Raw genomic sequence first — 21,980 nt, 5'->3', positions numbered from 1 at the left:
ATTTTCATTAACCACTTATGGATGGCCCAGAACTTAACCCGGAAAGCATTGGGCACAAGGTGAGATATATACTTTAGTACTCTGAGTGGCATACCAGTCCATAGCAGTGCCACACAGACATAAGCACAAACACTCACACCATGGCCAGTTTTTAAGAAGCTAATTAACCAGCCAGCATGTCTTTGGACAGTGGGAGCACCTGGGGGAAATCCACATTAACACAGGGAGCATATGCAAACTCCACACAGATAGCACCTCAGGAATTGAACCCACAATCCCATCACTTTGAGGAATTAATGCTAACAACTGCGTCACCATGCCACCCACATAAATAAATACAATATATGCAAATACATGTATAGAACTGTATAACACTATATATGTGTTTGTGTTAAAAGTTTAAAATCTTGTTTCTGCATTCTGGAATCACAATACTGTATGCTTACAAAAACTGTATTTGAGGTTAATTGAAGGAAAATTAAATCAGTGACTTAAACATAAAACCATCTGCAAGTTACTTACATCTCCATCAAATAAATATAATTATTTACTGTCATTTATAATTAATTTTGTACGTGACATTCCAATTTTAAATTTTAATTACTTTTTAGTTTTAACAATAATTAAAGTTTTTATTTTAGCACAGATTCTTAATGAAAAACAACAACAAGAACATTAAAGAAAAAATTCAAAAGCAATACAAATATAAAATGTGTGCTTTGGTTATTTTCCACCTTATTTAATGTACCCATGAATGAATTAATCAGTATCAACTGTGTTGTATTTTCATAAGGCAACTTGTTATGAAACCACGAATAGGCTGACATTTCATGATGCTACAGCATAGAAACAACAATTTGCCAACACATGTGATGTGCAGCATTACTGATACAGTAACATATCTAAATTTTGGCAGCTACAGTACATTTTTTGTCACCATGTTAACAGATGTATTTTTTCTGAAATAATGAAGCCAGCATTACATTATGAAATTAGAGGTGAATAAAGTTCATTTGTATATCAGTATTAGTCCAGAGTTGCTTGAAAAAAAGATGAAAAGGGACTTTCAGCAATGGGCAGGAAACAACTGTAATAGGTCCGTTTCTGACCTATAATAACTTAAAATTGTTGCTTTGTTTTTTTTAAATATTTTTTTTATACGTTTGATAACCTTCTTATATTATGCAATTACTAGCTTTGGATTCTAAGTCATTGCCTTTTTATTTCACTTTTGAAATTTGGAAATCTTTAACTCGCAACAAGGAATGGGAGTTCCTGCTACTGTTAAAGATATGTTTCCTTGTTGAAACAAAATCAAAAAGACTTATTCTAAAACCGTTTCCGCCATCTCCAATACCAATTAAATATCTACAAGGAGAACAGAATATCAGGACCTCACATGGAGGTGTATCAAAGACATGCTTTTAGTTCTATTCGGCAACCATTTAGGCTCTCTCTACAGGGAAATTTAGTTTTCTTTGGACATCATAAGTATAGGTAATCATGTTGATATAAAAAACTGTATTGATTTCATATTTAAGTATTACTTGTTGTAAGTCTTCAACTACTTTGCTAAAATAATTTTAATCTAAAATTGCTCTTTAATTAATTTAAAATATATTTCCATAAGCGCTGCTTCTTATATTTTTAAGATTTGTATTGTAAAATGTCCACAATCTATATTGTATTGGCAGTATTCAACAAAACAAAACCGATAACAGAATCAACTTTGACTCAAGTCACACAGAGACTAAAAAGGGTAAATAATTTAACTGGAGTCGCTAGAAACAATAATGGTGCACAAAAGACATTCATTCGGTCTCCTTACTAAATGTATCAAATATTAAATAAAATAGAAACTGTACATTACAATATGCACGTCTTGTTTCCTGTATCAAAACATGTCAACTGTATTTAAAACGAAACAACGATCAATTTAACGTCATACATTACATTTTGTTAATGAAACTGAAATCACGACACAAATCAATAAGAACTTGCACAACATGCTTGATTTGCAGTAAGCACCAGTTCGGACAGTTAACTTTAAACAGAGCTCGTCAGCAATTTATTTTTGCCAAAAGATCCGTCCAGTCCACTCATGCGCCCTGTGCTCCTGACTCTCGGCATTGCAGCTTCAGCTCCTTCATCACATGTCCCGTCAGCTGTTCTCCTTCACGTCCGCATGACCAGGGAGTGTTTACAATCAGACAACAGAACGTTAGCAGACAGAAGAGCCGCTTGAACTTCCAGGTAAAAGATACAAAGTAATAATAATTTCAGAACACATCTAGGAATAAAATACCCTATTCACTTAAAGCTTTACTTCCATGGTATCTAAAATCCTTTTTGTGTTTGTAACTACTGAACGCATGTAGGGCCTGGGAAAGAGGCTTAACTGTATATATAGCTGACTCTCTTCCTGGTTGAACTGAGGGGGGATCAAAACAGATTTACCTTAGAAAAGGGTATATTTAAACTTGTGACATTGCAAATACAAAATAATTGTAGTATGTATTGGCTCAATACGACATGGTAAAAAAATAAAAATGACGTGAAGAGCTCGGTTTACCATTAGGCACATTTAGTACGCTAGTTGTAGATGTTCAGTATACATTAATTCTACTGTACTTCCAACTTGAATCTGGTAAGAACGAACATAAAAATAATGTATATTTTATAGGTTATTTGCCCATTATTTAGAGGCTAAACATTTTATCTGTGAAACGGTTAACCTTCAATGAATGCAACTCGAATTAGCTTAAAAAGCAGTTTTAATTAATACTAAAAGTAAAATCTCATAATTTTGTTGATTAAATGACCGAATATTGAAACAAGTTACAGACAAACATACTTTTTCTCCCATGTTTCCTGCAAACGTACAGTATTTGTATCTGATTTCAGTTCACCGTACTTTGGTACTGTATATACTGGATGTCTTGGATCTAAGTTGAAAAGAAGTGAAGTTCTCACAAATGGATGAAATGAAGTTAATACAAGGCATCTTAAAATACAATATTAGTAATTCAGTTGAATTTATATCTAGTCCTTTATTTAAAAAAAATGTTAGAATGAAGACTGCCATTCAAAACCGCTTCATACTTCACACTGAGTTATGATTTTTCAAGATTTGTCTCCTTAATGTTTTTCATATTTAAACCATTTTCATTAAAATGGCTTAGAATATCTGTAGAATTTGACTCCTTTTTCATTCATTTTAACGTTTAATATATTCTGTACTGTAGTGAGGTCAATCAATTGTATCAATGCAACGAGGATACAAGTTGGTGCTATTACTGTATTCTATTTTTTAATCTAATAGAATAAACCAGAATCTCAGCACACCTAGCAGTTGCAAATTACTTTATGATCCCAGTTCTTGATAGATACCTATTCTTTACCAAATACTTCTTATGTCTTCCCGTTGTATAACCTCTGTCATGTACTGGGATTGTAACTTTGAATTATTGGGTAGGTTAGAGACTGGATTTTTTTCAGATGAAGTTTTTCTTCCTAATTTGTGACCATCTCATCTGACTGTTTCTGTTACGCAGAAGAGGACTGAGGAGTATCTTTCAGGCTGTCTGGATTCAAATGTTTTGTTTCACCACAAGGTTTTAATTAGCAGGGCTTCTGTGCAAATTTAACCTTTATCTAGAACCTTCACGTCTTGTGCCCTGATGCTAAGGAAGGTGTGAAGATGATTTCTTCAGTTAATGTAGTCCTTGCTGTAGGTCTCCTCGACATTCCAGAGGGTGTGGTGATTTGGCTGGTGAGCCCATAGTCACAAGCCCAGTTTAACAACTTAATGTGCTTGTTGCACTAATACTGCAATTAATGCGGAGCTTGTGAGTTGGACTCACAAGAACTTCAGGGACTTCTGTTTTTTTTGCTTCTACTTTGTATTATTGTACGCTGCTACTAGTTTACTGAAAAGTGCATCTAAATAAAATTATTTTGTACTTGAAGTTGCTAAGTTCAGCTTACCACCTTAAAACCTTAGACTTAAAATCTTAAGTCATTAATGAATTTTTGGTAAATACAGTATGTGACCTATAAAATTAGGGTTATCCATAGCCAAAACTGAATAACCACTCTCTCACAGAGAAATTCTCTTATGATCAGATTTAAAATCATACAGTCCCACCTGAGAGTGCTAGGATTACTTTCATTAGTAAGAGGGATACCCACAATCAGCAAATTTATTTTTTTTAAGGTTAGAAAGCACATAGCTCAGCTTCTTTGTGGTAATATTCACAGCTGTCAAGTGGTCAGGCAATGAATGATAGAGCACCAACTGTAACTACTTGTAATATATAATATTATAACTAAAGTATATATAAACAGTAATATTTGTTGATTTGCTTTGTGTACGGCACCTTGGGATGTTTTTTTTCTTAAGATCTTTTAGTATTTAGTTTGAATAAAATGTCTTATGGTTGTTTGATAATACCTAATAAACCAAAAAAAAAAACAGTAAAGTACATGGTTACATCCGTTTTTTGTATTTTACATGTTGATCTATTTTTGTATTTTTGTTTAGTTTTTTGGGCTTTGTGCTCATAGTGTTTATAATTGTAATTGCTTTTTGAAAAACAAGGCTTGTAAATATTAGTCACACTTAAAAAAGTTAAGTGCCTTTATTTAAGCATCGTTTTCCTAATTGTTATTCTGTTACTGAAGTTTATTGCTTATTTTCTGAATCTAAATTTTGTATAAATATTACATTTTTGTGTTTCTGCAATATGCAACAATAGGAAACATATATGCTGCACATCCAAGCATAGTGGAATAACACTTAGAATTTGGTTGTACTGAGCTAAATTAACATGGTCATGTGACTGTCAGTGGGCAGTTGTGAAGTTCTTGGTGTGAAGAGCTAAAATCATGTGAGTTTACTGATTAGTGTATAATCACAGAACCCATTGAGAAGAAACTGATAGAACACCTTTTGTGTTGTATTTGTGTTGAATGAGTACTGCCTTAGACAACAGTCTACTTTTCAGCACGTTTGCAAATTGGTAGTATGGTGTAACAGCATGGTCAATGCACATTTGAAATCTGCAAATTCCATGGGGAGTTTGGGAATTTAAGGCTTTTCCAGTTTAGTCATCTAATTCATTTAGAAGTTAATTAAGACCTTAGTTGCAAAGAAGATCAGTGACTCTGCTCACTCTGGTGGGGAATACTTAGTTAGGTGATTTTTCTGGTCATGGCTGTAAAACACTGAAGCATATAGCAGGGCTTTCGACTCCTGGTCCTTAAGTGTCTTGTCCTCGAGTTTTTGTTCTGTTATACTGTAACTGAACTTTTGGTTACTTTTAATAAAACCTATAATTCCATTACTATTTGCTCAATTAGACCTTTTTAATTGTTTTCCTCTCTTACACAGTAGGAAATCCATATTACCTGTTTTATTAAAAGTAATTTGAAAACTAACTTTTGAGGAGTTTGAAACAAGGTCTAATTAAGCAAATTACTACTTCAATTAAGGATTCAATTAAGTAATTGAGATCTCAGCTGGAATGAAAACCAGGAAAAAGACCCGGAATCCCAGAACTGGGAAGTCCTAATCTTTTCACAAAACATTTCATTTTTTATATTCCTGTTGCACAGTGCCTAGAAGTAGAAAAACACAGTGACTGAAATAGCAGTAATCCAACTAACATCTCATTCATTTATGCACATTTTTAAAGACAAAGATGGGTATTACATTAAGAACATGAACTAAATAAACAGTCCTTAGGTTAGAAGTAACCAAAAACTGGACTTTCCAGTCCTCTCCACTGCTTTGTTTTGCACAGATGTCTCTTGAATTGTTAATTAACGTAGTTAAGGATCTGGTCAAATTGAAGTTTGCGAAAATGGATTGGAAAGTCCAGTATTTGATTATGTCTGCCCTAGGTGAAAGTGATGTAATTTCCTCTTTTTAAAATTGTGGAATGCTTTTTCTCATGCAGAAGGAAATAACATTTCTTTTGCTTCTTTGCACGGAAAGGCTCCAAAGGCAACTCTGAAAAATGACCTAGGGACAAGTGCATAATTTAGGTGAAATGTAAAAAAACTTTGAAATCAGGTGCAAGTCTAAATTTTTATTCATTATACTGTCTTATAAATCATAAAACATTAATTCTGTCATGCCATTGTGTGATACACATAAAATGTTTAATGACCATCATTTGAAACATTTAGAAATGTGCTTCAAAGTAAATATTAAGTTAAAAGTCCATGTTCCATGGGAGATATTATAAATATAACTTCTCAATTCATAATAATTTATGTTCACAAGGGTAATTTGGTATTGAATCAAGTTACATGCAACGCGTTAATTGTAATATAGAGGTTGTTTCTTTCTTAAACTTCACTTTCTCTGACTTGCATTCTCCAGCAAAACATGATATTTGGTGGCAAAGCATTTTTCTATTTAATAATTTTCATACCTTATAAAATATATAGAATCATACTGTACATTTCTGTTCTTAATGTTGTGAGAAGTCGGTTCTAAAAGATATATAGTACTAAATACCTTCTGAAATAGGAACTGCAGGGAATATGACAGAATAGTGTCTGTCAAAGTGAAGCAGTCTGAGAATTTTGAAAGTCAGATAAAAGAAATGAACTTCACTAAGCACCATTTTGTGGTAAATTAAGGAACCCAGCATAAAAGTATAATGTTGTGTAGGTGGGAAGAAGTTATTTAGTGGTCAGCTGCTACAGAAGGCATGCTGATTTTACTGTATATAAAATGCCAATGTTTGTGCATTCATCAATAAAATAGTTCCTACAGCACCACAAGTTACTTTTTACTACTATATGACTTGACTTGATGGTTTTTAAATGTAAAACCAAAACAATTTGCTTTTCTTGAGAAAGTTATAATGCCAAGTGGTACAGTTGCATGAAATCAAACACCATTACACCCTAAACAAATTAAAATTGAGTGCAATATACTGTAGTAATACTGGTTAGGGCACTAGGGTCTCAGCTGGCAGGGTGCTGGTTCAAGTTCCCTCTCTGGAAATAGTTGTTGGACCCCTGTGCAAGGTATTTTTCCCCTAATTGCTCTAGCTGACCAAAATGTTAAAATGAGGACTGTTGCGAATAAAATTGTGATGGACATGTGTCCAAACCAGTGAGAGTTGTACAATGTTGCATGCAGTTTGCTTAACAGTGCAGAACCCAGGATAAATGTTAATGTTTATGTTTAATACATCAAGGTAAGGAAATACATATTTAGAAATTATAAAGAATTATCAGAGGTGGTGCTAAGTACTTGGATGAACTCTTGTGTTTTGTCTTCTGTCTTGGCAAAGTTTTGTCATCATGCTACAGTAGATTTACAACTAGAGTATGAGAATACCCAAGACAAATTTGAATTATTAGTCCAGCAATGCATGACTTTCAGACCATTCTGAAACAACCCCCTATGGACATGTTTAGCAGTTTTTTCCTTGTGTCTAATTCCTTGTCTTTCCAATGCTGTGTAATGCTGCTGTTTTCTCAAGGGGTAGCGTAATATTCACTCAGCTTCATTGGATATGATGGTATTTATTGTATGTAGCATATTATACAGTGCATTTCTTAACTGCAGTAATAGCTGTTCTCTATGAATTTACATTTTCAGGTTTTCAGATTTTTCATAAGGGCATATTTACAAGTATTTAAAAATATCCACTTTCTGCATATGAATGGTATAGGACCTTTCAACAGGTATGGGACCTTTAAGCAGGTATGGATATTTGAAAAATGCCACCACCTTTAGGGATTTATTTTATTAAAAAGTTGCATTAACAATATAGAATAAAAATGTCATGATATTTTTATTTAGAAAAACTGAGTTCATAATGAGTTTCAAATGTTTACTGTTAAAAATCTCAGGGGAACCCTTTTGCTAAATAAATTCATACATAAATGGTATAATATAATAGACAGCTTGTAATTTACAGACTGAATTTCAAAACAAGAAACCATATGAAAAGGAGCTCCATTATAATGTAAATACAAAGGCTCCAACTTCTAAACAGTTGAAAAATTGTTATGCACATGTTTTGTGTTTGTGTATCTACATTTCTGGACAGTTTTTCTTCTGTAAAGATACTGTGATGGTACATTTAATTAAGTCATACTTTTAACATATGAATTAAAATGTTGTGATTTTAACTTTTTGTGGCTCAGTCTTCATTTTTTGGAATTACAGTGTCTGTTAAGTAGATAGAAAAAACAAACTTAAAATGTAAAATTCATCATATTTTGTATAATTATTATGTTGGAATTGAAATTGTAGATGTTAAAAGGTCAGTAGATTACACTGATATTTTTATTTTGTCTTGTCGAATGTAGTGTGGAGGTTGGGGAAAACAAATAAAAATCTCTGAGATTATTAGCCTGTGTATCACATTTTTTTGATAGTCCACATATTGTAGATTGTACAGCAAAGCTTGTAAAATAAGATTTAAACATTAGAAGTTGTTGATAATCATTTACTTTAAATATAGACTTTTCTATATGGAATGGAATTTGTAAAACAATAATCAAGATATGTTTCTCCAAGTAGAATAAAGTCTTAAATATATTTAATTTTCAGCCAAAAATTCTGATTATTGTTAAGATACCTGATGGAAGAACAACGGCATTGTACACACAATTCACATTACTCAACATGAGATTGTAAGGAAAGTAATCTTTGTGTGTTTTGGGCCAAGCCTGACATTTATTCAATACTTTATTCCTTCCCATTTGATAGTAGCACCATTCCCCAGTTTGTGACACAAGAAATGTAAATTCAAGTTAGCAGAACAGTTACACATATATTTTGTATGATATGTTAGGAATATGTCCACCAGAGGGGTAAGTATGTTTGCTGACACTAAGACACTAAGAATAAATAAGGTCTTGTCAGTCCTTACGTTTTGTATGCAAAAGCCTTTTGTTCATTGGAATAATTTGCTACTAAAAGGTACATTGTGGATATTTTCTAATTCTATCATATGTAATGAAATACTTTTAAAGTTTACGATGTTTAATTTACTAGTTTTGTGAAATGTATTGATGCATTATAAAAGTTTAATTTTTATATCTTAAAATTGTAATATTAAGTAATTTAATTTAAAACTCTTCTAAGCTCAATTAACATAAATATTAAGAATCTGATAGGGTGTACAAGTATGCCAACTACACATTGTGACTGAAAATTGCAAATAACTGAAATGTTTGTCACTTTATACACAGCATCAAAACAAAAATAAAATACAGTCTTAAACCAAGAAATCAAACATTTAGTAGGCATCTTGTGCCTCATGAGACTAAATGATGCAGCAATTCCCAGGATATCACAATTCCTGTGCACTTTATCCTTTTCTTTTCACTGATTTAAGAAATTATTTCCCAAGGAGGGTTAGGGACTATGTAGGAGTTCAAAGCCATTAATGTGATGGTGAGAAGGGCAAGAAAATCACTGGTTTGAAAACAATTGGGCTGTGGAGACCTTCTCTATACCCCTTATCTAAATCAATGTTCTTGAGTTTAGAAAATTTTGTGGTAATAAATTTTCACTAATTTGTTCTATACTATCAGGAGGAAAAGTAATGAATGTAAAACATTTTCCAAACGTATTTGTGCAATAGACATCATGATGGACAATTGTAAATTGCCATTCTGAGTGGTCATAACTGACAGAGCATTGTTTGTACAAATGACGTTGTGTACCTTTGGTTTTAAAAAAATATGTAATTTATTGACTGAGTACACACAGTATCATACATTAATATTTAGCAGATTTAACATAAAACAGACATTAAACATATATGACCCCTGGGGTTTTAAATAAATGATATAAAATATCCTTCTATTATTTTATCTTGGCCAGGAATTTTGTTTAATGGCATTGGAGACTAGTGCACAAGCAATTTTTCAAGATGACCACTAGTTGTCAATGTACTTAATCAGAATACAAAATAAAGCAAGAAAAGTACTACATATTGCTAAAGTAGAGTCAATATGTATACCTCTTTATATTTAGACACGTTACAGTTGTTTGGAAAAACAGCTTGAGGCTAAAAACAATTATTATTATTGTTAATTTTCTTTCTCTTCTACCCTTTCCCTAGAGTAGAACACAAGGATTCAACACAAGGGTTACAGAGGTAAGAGCTTTAAAGTTTTTAGCTTTCGTGCTTGTGTTCATCTTCCGTTATAGGGATCAAAACAAACCTACATTACGATATGATCAAATTGAAAATTTGTCATATTGGGGGCAATATATTATTAAAGAAATCATGTAATTCATTCATTTAAAGCCCTCATCTTTATTAAAGCTCTTTGTTGACTGAGTGACTTTGTGGTTATACTACAGGAATACAATGTTTTGACAGGTATGGGGGGGCAGGTAGAAATGTTTTTTTTCTACACAGAATGGAGGGTTTATGGAAATATATCAGATGAAAGCTGTCCCCAAAGCAACCCTGTATTATGTTGTATATAACCAAAGGGCTCCATATTCCTTTAATATTGACTAATTCTGTCTATCTGTTAATACAAAGAGTTTACCCCATTTTTGTAAAGAAAAAAGAGTTTTGATTTCTGTTGCACTTTTGAATGGCTGTGGATAGTGTTGGGATATGTTACATAATCCCTGTAGTAACCTAAGAGGTGGCAGGCTGAATTGTGAATCGAGATGTTCAGTGACCTTTCTAAATGTGCTTTAACATTGTTTTAGTTTACTTCATTTTGCAGCATTTTCCTCCATGTATATCATGATGCCCATCACATACCAGTAGCACCTAGTTGATTTATGAGCCACCTTGTGTTCGAACATGGTTTTTGTTATGGACAGACCCAGATGTGCAATAACTTGTCGCTTAGGTTCAGGTTGTTCCTCCTATTTATGCCCCACCAGGACATTCCCCACATGAGTGTTGAGATCTCCCAGCAGATCTACAGAGTAAGTAGAAGACTCTGTACAGTTAGGTGCACGAGTCAAACAACAGTCTGAGTTTTCCTTGCTGCAACTTGTAGTTGCATTGAGAGTGACCTTCTTGTTTACCAGGACAAACTCCAACTCTGTGGCACCTAGCTGGAGATAATTGAGTAGTACAGGAACCCTGATGAAGAAGTCTAGCTCTAGAGCCAATGTTGTGCATAGAGGTTAGACCAGGGGTGGGCAAACGTTTTTGGCCCAAGGGCCACATAAACATTTGAAACTGTATAGCGGGCCACTTCAGGCTGATGTTACAGATAGCCTATGCCCTATATAAGTTTAAAATCCAACATAGGGTTATTTGTTCAAGGTTAACGATAACCTGAGAGGGGAAAAAAAAAGTAAATATAAAAAAATAAAAATGTAATAATAGTGACGTTCAGCTCACAAGCCATTTTCACCGATTACCTTGAACTGAGGGGTAACTGTTCTTTGTGATAAACTTATTTTCTCAAATTTGCTCTTGCTCTCTGGGCAAAAAATATCTGCAGTTTATGTCATACACGCCTTCAAAAGCTCCCCTTCAGAGAATGGCTTGTTTTGTTTAGCAATTTTATCTGCAGGCAGGTAGCTTGCCTTTGTGCTGGCCTCTTGGATGGTAGAAGGGCGGAAAAATACATTTTGCTGAGCCTGTAAACTAGCGGCTAGTTTGGAAGCTCTATTAGCCTACTCCTCGCATGACAGATTGCTAGCATAGTTAGCATGTTCGGTAGATATTGTATTCTTTGAACACTGGGACATTTTTCTTTTAAATTAAACATATAGCCTTTGATCCAACCTCATTTTGACGTGGGCTCCCTCGCAGTACGAAGGATCCACTCTCATTGGTGAATCAAATTGGTAAAGCAGGGGTTCCCAAACTTTTTGGGTCCATGCCTCCCTTGAGCTGTCAAATTTTCCACATGCCTCCCCTGTCTAAAAAATAAGTTCTATGGCAGTGCGATATTTTACAAAAGATGATACATTTGAAAAGGAAATGATGGGTAAAAATAAAAACATAGTTGATCGAATTTTTGTTATTTTGAATCATTTTCGAAACCAAAACACTTTGATCAAACTAGTAAAAATACTTGACAACAAATTTGATTGAAATTATTTGAATGTAAAAAACAATTTGAAAATTTTTTCAAAATGAGTCACCATCTTTGTAAAATGCAAATAAAATAACGTAAAAAAAGTAAAAATTTTCCGTCAATGTTTTTTAAAGGGGGGGGAGTAATACAATGTATTTTTGTTTGTGCGTCTTAATGGGTAGGTGGGCTTGCTTAATAAATTATGTTAACATAATTCACCAAAAATACTGGGTTGTATTTCTGAAACTGCAACGTGCATCTTCTTCTCAACATTGACTCTGGATCTGAACTTCGATTTGATAAATGCAAGTGCTGAAAGCTCAGCCTCACAAAGGCAGGAAATTGCAAATGGAAGCAGAATTCACAGAGCTCTCCTTGCTTATTCCTTGGTACTCCAAGAGTATGAGGTTTTTTGCATAGTGCTACTCGGTACACTACTTTGTATGATGAAAGAAGAACTTTGCTGGGGACTGTAGTTTGGTTAGAAAAAGCAGCTTTCTATTCATTTGTTTAACTTGTGTGAGAAATACTCACGAAGCTTACTTATCAAACTACTGTGAACAGTTTCCAAATGACGTTTCAATTTATCGGGGAGCATGCTCTCAGCAGCCAACACTTTAAGGCAGACAACACACTGAGGACATTCTTCAGTGTCCACAATTGTGCATGTGAAACTGAAATTTTAAGAAACTATCGTCATACTTTCTGTATTCGCGTTTCTGTTTCTCTTTAGAACTAGGCTCCGTGTCCTTCACGTTTTTTACTCATATTTAAAAACCTCTCAATTGCAATCGTGTAACAAAAACAAAAAACTCACAAAATTACCACTCATAGAAACATGAAACACCGAAGCTACGGTGAACTGGTACACTGCTTACAGACTGCCGACTCTCATGGCCAGTGTCATGTGACACAATCTAGTACCTTCAAATCTGTTAGGTAGCGTGTGACTCATACATTCTGTGTGCACGAACAGCAGGTTTTGCTCGTAATAATTTTTTTTGACTGGCGATACCCGAGACGCCCATGACCGACAATGGTGCCTCCCCAAGGTGGCGCGATGCATAGTTTGGAATCACTAACGTTTGTGTGCCATCTAACAGCACAAATAATGAACTGTAAGAAAATACAGCACCAAACAAAGTGGAATATGGCGAATATTTACTAATTTATTTTTTACCTCAAGGGCCAGATAAAACTGGCTGGCAGGCCGGATCCAGCCCCGCGGGCCGTAGTTTGCCCACAGGTGGGTTAGACCAACCATGTCTAGATGGTACTTTTTTAGTCTCCTGCGCCTTCTCTGGCTCTTTCCCCACCAGTGAAGTGATGTTCCATCCCAAGAGCCGGTTTCCATTGCCAAGTTATAGTCCTTCCAGATGTCCTGTACATGCCCGTCACATGCCTTGCCTCGCACCTGGCCCATGTCCTTCATTGTGCGGTTGGTAAGGCTCACAAGATGGCCCCACACAGCCTGGGAGCCACATAGCCTGGCTGGGTAAAGTGGGTGGCCCGGCCTCAAGGTGGTCGCTGGCGAACACCACCCTAAGACATGGCTCCAATGGTGAGTCCTGGTGTCCCCAATCGGGGCAAGGTTCTCTCAACTTGTAATGGAAAATGAACAAATGATCAAAACAGGATTATTTGGAGCAGTGTAGATTCTTCTAGAGATTGGTAAAAACATCCATACTGGGAATGTCTGACACTATACTTCAGTTCCATAGCCATACACTGCGTGTCTTTAGTTCTTTTCTTTGTTATCTGGATAATAACCAGCTGGCATGATTAGATACCTCAGTAGGCCCAATTTAATGTTTTGTTTGCAACACTTTTTTATCCTAAGCACTGCCCATCATAAGCATACATAAATAATTTCTCATTTATGTGTCCCTAAATGACTGTTGGTGAAATGTTTGATTGAAGAAATAGGCCCAGCCCTTGGAATTTTGTATTTTCCCTTTTCGTGTTATAGATGCATGTATCTTATGGATACAGTGAGCCTCATTTGCTCTAAAAGGGACTGGGTAAATGTTAAAAGATCCTAGAAAATAACTTAAGTTCATGACTGGTTGATCTTATCCAAGTCTTCACTGGAAAATATGTTTCTCTGTTGTGTATATAACACCCTTTTCAGAGACTTTACATTTTATTTTGTTGTTGAACATTTGCAATTCAGGAGTTCTTCATGACTACCCCAGGCTAAGAGATATTTTACATCTTTTCTTTTCCTACATTCTTATAATTATCTGGCATTCATTTCATTTTAAAATCACTTTTAGTTATCCAAGCACTGGTCATTTGGGGTGGAAAATTGAAATTGTGAACGATGTATGTAAATTTAATTTCACTTTGTATAGTCGTACCACCCTACAACCAGTACCTTCGTTGCCAAGGGAGACCGGACCCATGGATGACTAAAATGCTCTTTTTATTCATCAGCATGATTGTGGTGATTCAGAGCAGCAGCCTGCAGGTTAACAACACAGCAGATGGTAGACTAGGCCAGGCAAGCTGCATAGACAATGAGAAGAGAAGAAGCAAACTAGGGCAGTGTCTTTGACACCAGGGGATGAGAGCATTCTTATCTGTAATCTGCCTCTCATAAGGGACACAGGCAGCAAGTGCATAACTCCTCATTCAACAAAAAGAAAGATATTTTCTCTTGTTTAGGGAAAACTTAGTAACCAGATACAAATACAGTGGAAGTAAAACAGATTGCTTGTGTATAGAGTTTTCAATTTATATGGCTTTTTAGATGAGATTCCTGCATGCTGTAAATTACTTTGTCTTTAAATTTATTAAAAATGTTTAAAGAAGCCTTCTTTCAAGGGTAAAGTAAAGGGGTGTTCACAATGGAAATGGGTTAGGTCAAATTTGAGCACATTTGTGATGTGGCTGTATATTCATTGTGTAGACATTTGAAGTCGTGTTGAAGTACTGTATTATTAAGATGATCTGATATTGAACAGATGTGTTTTTCCATTTACAATGCAAAAACGGAATTCAATTTATGTCTGGTGAAGTTATGATGTATGGAAGATATTATGTTCCAGGTATTGTAGTTCTAGATTTAAAGAATTTGACATGCCTCTTGTGTGACCTATAAAGAAAACTTTTATGTATGTTAGTAGTAGAAACACAACATATTTTATTTTTTGCTTGGAGCTTTGTTTAAAAAATGACTTTGACATTCCCAATTTCTTGCACATTTCTTTTGAGAAATGTTGAGGAGCACCATTGGTTTTGGTTCTCATTATAAATGTCAAAAATACTCAATTTTTAATGATTTTTTTATAAACCATACATTCAGGAAATAAACTACCTCCATTGTTTTGAGAAGTAAATGAATTTGGGATATTTTGCTGTCCAGAAATTGTCATATTGTTAATTTTATCTTTCAGGCCTTTAACTTAGCTGGGAGTGAGTCCTATAGAACCATAAAAAGTGAGTATTAGAAATGAAGCAAAATTACTTGAAATGATGCAATATGTGTAATCTTAAAATAAATAAGTCATAAAAATAAATAACTTATGAAATGCAATACAGGATACTGTACATAAGCAGAAATAGTTCAATAATTCATGAGAAAATATACCAGGATCTTATTTTAAAATCTGAAAGTATATCCATGTGTATTACATATACAATCATTTCTACTGGCAGTGAAAAATATACTTCTCCAATGAAAATTGGGTTTTGCATTTTTGCAAATATAAAATTATCAGAACTGTAGAAAAATACTATTAGTCCTGTAGCTGTGCTATTTGTTTCTGTGACTTCTTGTTTGGGCTGCTTTGTGGAATTATTTATCTGATGATTTATTTATGCATTTCATTATTTATTTATTTGATTATTTAGTAAATTATTTATCCATTGAATTATTAATGCATCTTCATGACATGTTTTAAATTATTTATAACTTAATTTTGAGATTATTACATTTAGATGCAGTATTGTTATAGAATAAGATTAGATTTTCACATCATTCAGCAGTAGAAAATTAAAGTTACCTCTAAGGCTTTTTTACATTTATTGAAATGGATGCCAAATTCTACCTATGATATAATTTGCAATGAATTCATACTTATTTCAACAAATAAGGCAAACTGCGCTTTACATTGCATTATTCCATTATTTAGTACAGTCTTTCTAAATGACTAGTTTTTAAAATAACTTTACAATCAACTTGTAAATGGCTGTAAATGACTAATGACTGGAAGTACATTGGATTAAGTTCTAAGTGCCTAGAGTTCTTAAAAATTATTTCCTAGAATTTTATGCTACTTTGTGAGTAGAGTCTTATGTGTGAATATAGTGCTTCCTGGTTTGCCAGTTTGCTCTATCAAGAACTTCACTGGGTTAACATAGGCCTATATTAAAATGTGTTAAAATGCTAAATCAGTTATGCTTCATAAAGCTTATGTGGCACCTGTGATAATGTGTCAGTTGCAGACGGATGTCATTGCATATGTATGCAATAGGTCTGTTAGCACAAATGCAAGGAAATACAACAGAAGCTGATATCCAGGTTCATTAGGACTGATGCTGGGCATCTGGACTCAGAAGAAGAATGACCTTTAAGAGTCTGAGTATAGGTAGAATTGTTTAAAGTCTCGCATGTTTACCCCATGATTGTATGCAATTGGTTCAAAGACAAAAATGTTTTTCTTCAGCTGCAGCTTAATCATTAGAGAACAGTCAGGATCCTACTTTGGCTGTAAGTATAGATAATTCTATTTTAGAGAACCATAGCAGTTCTGTAGGCCTTTAATATACAATATAGGAACTCTTTTTTTTCCACTTTGAAGGACAAAAATTAATGATAGTCCTAATAATGATGAAGATGGTTTAGTAATGGGGGGTGGATGTTGACTGTTTTGTTTTGCTTAATCTTCCTGTTGAAGGGGCTATTCATTCTCTCTCCACTGCAGTTTCCCACCATACTGCTCCTTCCCTCTTTAGCTTGCTGTTGCCAGTCAATAATTTAAGATCTTTGGGTGTTATTGATCACAGATCTGCTTATTATTCATAAGAAAAATGTACATTTATATGTAAAAAAAATGATTTTATCCAAATTGACTTACAGTTCTGGAGATTTTAGTAAAGTATTGACTGAAGTCCTTTTGCTTAAGGGTACAACTGAAGTGTCTCACCTGGGATTTGAAACCATAGTTTTCCAGTTAATACAAAGTTAAAAGAGTTTACTAGATGTTAACAATCTTAATTTATTGGACAAACCACTTAATAATCAAGACAATTAGGGAAAACATCCTATCCAAAATATCCAAATACAATAGTTGTGATGTAGTGATCTTTGGAAAATATCAATACATGCTACATGTTAAGGAATAAAAAAAATATTTATCTATTCATCTTTTCATCAAAGCAACTGTTTTACAGCTGTACAAATACCAGTTTACTTTTCTCTTTTGTACATAGAAATTGCTATCTGCAATACTAATTTGGAAAGGATGCCTTTTTAATAAGTCATTGATCCTAGTTGGATAAATCATTGATCATTATCTCTCTCTGTATTTGCAAGATTATCAAGGTGTTAACTGAATTCTGAATACTTGAGGAAGATAGAGTAAAATCCTAAAATTGGCTATATACTGTACAAGAAAGACTGATATTTTGAACTTGTCTTTTTTTCTTTCAAGGACATTTCTATACATTTCTATATGTGTTTGTCGATTGTGGATAGTGTAATTTACACTATTATCTTTCAGCTTATCAGTGGTTAGTAAGTCTCATGTAATTCTATTCTGTAATATTCTGGATACTGCTGCTATTGTATTTTGTTTAAGCTCTGTTTGTTCTCTTAGTTGCAATGAAAAAGAAATAACATACTCTTCTCAATTTCCTGTGTGACCAATCAGCCATTCAGTTACAAAGTTTTCAGAGAACGGATGCAAAGAACTAAAGGTTATGTGTATTGAGGCGTGTCTTTGTACTCCTTGTGCTTGTTCTGTTTTTCTTAAAATTTCATTATCAAAATGGTATGAAATAAATTGCCATCTTTATAACAGTGGGCTTCATAAAATTTTAGTTTGAAAGAGACAAGTTTGTGTTGCTACACACGAATGTATTTTTTCACGGTCCCTCTACACATGAATGTATACTTTCACAGTGCACCTACACAGGAATGTATACTTTCACGGTGCACATACACATGAACGTATTCTTTCTTGGTGCACATACACACGAATGTATGACTTTCACGGTGAGCGGCGAATGAATCTGTTATTTAATTATTTCTGTATCTTTCCCATTTTCACTCAGGGCTCTGTCATTAGCTGAGCTACTTTGTGTTTGCTACCTCTTGGTTTCCTTATGCCGGTTTTTCTTTTTTCTCTACCTTTTTGCGCTTGGTTACTCATTTCAGTGCTTTCCCTGTTCTTTACCACTGCAGCCCATGTTGCTGGGCTTATTTGTTGTGTCTTTCTTTTCTTTGTTGGCTCCCCTTTTTCTTTTGATGCGGGGTTCCCCACCTTGCCGTTGCCTGAGACCTGCTTTCAGTTAGGTAAGGCTACTTTTTCACCTCGCCACGTCATTACAATAGGTAGATGCTTCATTACCTAGGTGAGCTGTTGGTTAAGAGGCTAGTATGATCAAAGAAACAGATTAAAAGGAGCAAAGGTCAAATCCACAGTAATACATCGACAACAAACTACATTTTCACATTGTAATGTAATGTACAAAATAATCCCTTTTTGGATAGCCTTTTGGTCTTGTACTAAGTACATGGATGCCATAGTGAATATTTCCTTTTGTTTTTTTCATTCTAAGCATTTCACTTGTTTTCCCAATGAAATGGAAAACTAACTCTACTAATACCTAAAATGGCAGATTATCTTCAATGTATGGTGAGTTTATATATCTACTAAGCAAATAGATTGATATTATTTGTCCTAAATACACATTTGTGATTACAAATGCCTGAGGGGAAATTCATGCTCATAGTGACCATATGAACTGGAGCTGTGTCAGTTAAAAATACATTGAACTGTATTTGTGTAGTGCATCCGTTTGGAATAAAAATAATGAGATGTAGCTTTTCATGGAACTCTTGACATTTTTATCTTGATCTAAGCTACTTTGAGTTATATGTTACCTTCTTATAGTTTCCATTGAAATCATTTGCTATGGTAAATTATCGTCTCGTTTATTCGAGTAGTTGTACTTTTATGTTTAATAGGACCACCATTTATGTTATGTGCTATTTCTTGGTCTACAAGAATATTGTAAGAACATTTAGCTAATGGGGAAGCCAGATCATGAGTTTTAACCTAAATTTCAATATTCGTTCTGCAATGGATAACACTAATGGAGATTTCAATTGCTCTTCACAATACAATCACATGCGAGTTAAAAATCCTGCTGTAATGTGTTCTGACCATCTCTCTGAATCAGTGATTGCTACATTGCTTTGGCTAAAAGCCAACTCTTCACCCCATGGGCGTTGACTTGGTGGAATCTAGCAGTTACAAAAACTTCAACTTAAAGGGGAGCTGCAATGCTATGTTTACATTTTGGGGTTTTAAAAGAATGGGCATTGATGAATAAATTTCAACACGCAGTGAAAGTACAAATTACACGGCAATGTGTAAAACCTCAAAGTTTCATCACAAAATAGACTAAATGGCCAGGTATGCATAGCGCCATATTGGCACCCTGCACCTGGTTTGAGCACAAGTTTTGATCAGTATCAGAAATTTAATATACAGTATTTCATATTGCAAACTGTCAGACTTATCATATAAACTCCAAAGCAGAAAAAAATTAATACACATGTCCTATCCCAAAATGACAATATTTGAAAACTATTTCTGTTGCAATAAAGAACATGCTTTAGACCAAGCAAATTGCTGCTGTATTAATTTATATATAATTATTTATATGAAACAACATATACTAGATGACAGGTTTTTGGATACTGTATCTGATTTGAATGAGTACAATTGAATTGAATTCAACAATTGACTTTGAGACGGTTTTGCCAATGAATACTACTTGTTAGCTTTGCATGCAAATCACGAACATTTCTGCAGTGACTATTATTTGCTCATATGTTGTGCTTAAACCTGTCAAGAAACGTATCGATGGGTCTAACATTAGTGCCTGTTTATTACCCATCTCTTGGCTAGTTGAATATCCCTCTATAAGGGAACAGTTTGACTTTCTGCTGATCCAGTCCCCTGTTTTGTGTGTGACCACTATAATATGCACAGCCAAATGTTTCTTAGTGAGACATTATTTAAAATATAAATTTGAGGTGAGAAAGCCGGAAAAGGATTTACCATGTTTGGAGTCCAAACAACTTTGCTTACGGTTAATTGTGAGCAGGAAGGGCCATTTTTATATCACAACTTGCACAAACTCTGGCTTTTGTGGTGAGATGAGGGGTTTGCAACAACATGGCGACTATATGGTACCTTCCCAATGTTAACGATTTTGTGCTTAATTCAAAATTTGTCAGATTTTGCTATACCGTCAATTAATTTATTTTGTGACCTAGATTTCATAACCGGACTGAGAAATTGCGACAGCAATTCTCCTTTAAGGGGAAGAAAATCCTTTTAGTTTTAAAGATGTTTTGATTTTGTGACTCTGTAATGAACCAAAATTGGCTGGAAACTTGGTTACCACCAATAGGTCTCCAGCACGTTGCCCGTTTGTTGACAAGGATGGTGACACAAGGAGAAAACCAGTAGCAGCTGTTAACTGGCTTTTCAGATATTTCATAAACAAGGAGAGCAAAATTTAGACCTTTAGGCCAGTGGTACACAAAGCTAATTAATTAAGAGCTCAGTTGCAACTAAAACGTGAAGCACAGTTATTTTCTTCAACTGGGAAAACCGTTCTGGTGCACTGCTGTAGTAACTAATTTAAGCTCTCAGTTTCTGCTTCTCTGAATGCGTGTCCAACTCATTGTGTATAAAAACAGAAAACATGAAAATCTAGCCTCAAATCTGAATGTGGCTATGATTGGGGTTTCAAGCTTTAGTTGAAAAGTCAAACATTAGAATAGTTACAAATGAGAGAAAGCCATTTGGCCAGTATCCCTTATTTGGTTGCTCTTTGCTAATTGATCCGTGGATCTCATCCAGCCATTTCTTGAAAGAAGCCATGGCATTAGCTTTGGCAGTAGGGCTAGGAAGCTCACATACTCCCACCAGCTTTTGTATAAAAAGTGACTCTTAGCTTTTTAGCTTTAAATGCCCTTCTCATTTGATTCCGTTTGTCTCCTTAAATTCATGTTTCAGTATTAGTTTACAAAAAGTATGTAGCATTGCCTTTGAAGCGTTTTGAATACTGTGCTTGAGAGTTCTTTAAGCCAGTCAGTATCGGAAATGTTTCTGGCTGCTCTTCTCTGTACCTATCCCAGAGCAGCAATGTATATTTGCAACATATGAAGTAGTACTCAATTTCTTCATACTAAATTATTATATAATTTAACTAAGCATCCATGTTTTGTGTATCATTGGAAAAAATTATAAAGGTTCCATGTACAGGACTGTATGTGCCAAAGTTTGTTTGGTAAAACAAAATCATTGAAGCTAGTTTTACTGTAATACATGCTATAGAAAATATTTTAAGAAAGTTATGCACTCTGTTCTGCCCAGTGTGATTTTTACTCCCAAGTATTTGAAGTCCTTTGGTTACATTATAAGGGTACTCATACTTTTAATATTCCCTGCATTCTATGCCTAAATCTAATTTTAATATACAATAGCAGTAAATCATAATTGTTATTAACTTGTCCTTCATTTTCCATGCGGAGGAACCTTACCTGTAATGGTCTACTGGAATTCTCTAGGAGCCTGCTGCCGTTGTGGAATTACAGTACATAACAGAAAGCTGAAACTACTGTACATGCAAAATGCATATTGTTTTCTTTGTAGTTAAGTTTATATTGCCTTTGCATTTTAATA

The 21,980-nt window shown here is 34.4% G+C and overlaps 1 protein-coding gene across 1 annotated transcript in view; it reads left to right on the top strand.

Annotated features, from left to right (window-relative positions):
- The first annotated feature begins 2,113 nt into the window (after positions 1-2,113).
- Positions 2,114-21,980, top strand: part of tbc1d5 (TBC1 domain family, member 5) — a 234,540-nt gene continuing 214,673 nt past the window's right edge. Inside the window, exons 1-2 of the mRNA XM_088601617.1 lie at positions 2,114-2,253; positions 10,107-10,142. The gene's annotated coding sequence lies outside the window, so the exon portion shown is untranslated. The remainder of the gene's footprint in view (positions 2,254-10,106; positions 10,143-21,980) is intronic.

This window comes from Lepisosteus platostomus, chromosome 12 (assembly GCF_059453375.1).
Source record: "Lepisosteus platostomus isolate fLepPlt1 chromosome 12, fLepPlt1.hap1, whole genome shotgun sequence".
NCBI classification, from domain to species: Eukaryota; Metazoa; Chordata; class Actinopteri; order Semionotiformes; family Lepisosteidae; genus Lepisosteus; species Lepisosteus platostomus.
The sequence above is the reverse complement of the archived record's forward strand: the minus strand, read 5'-3'. Positions and strand labels throughout refer to the sequence as shown.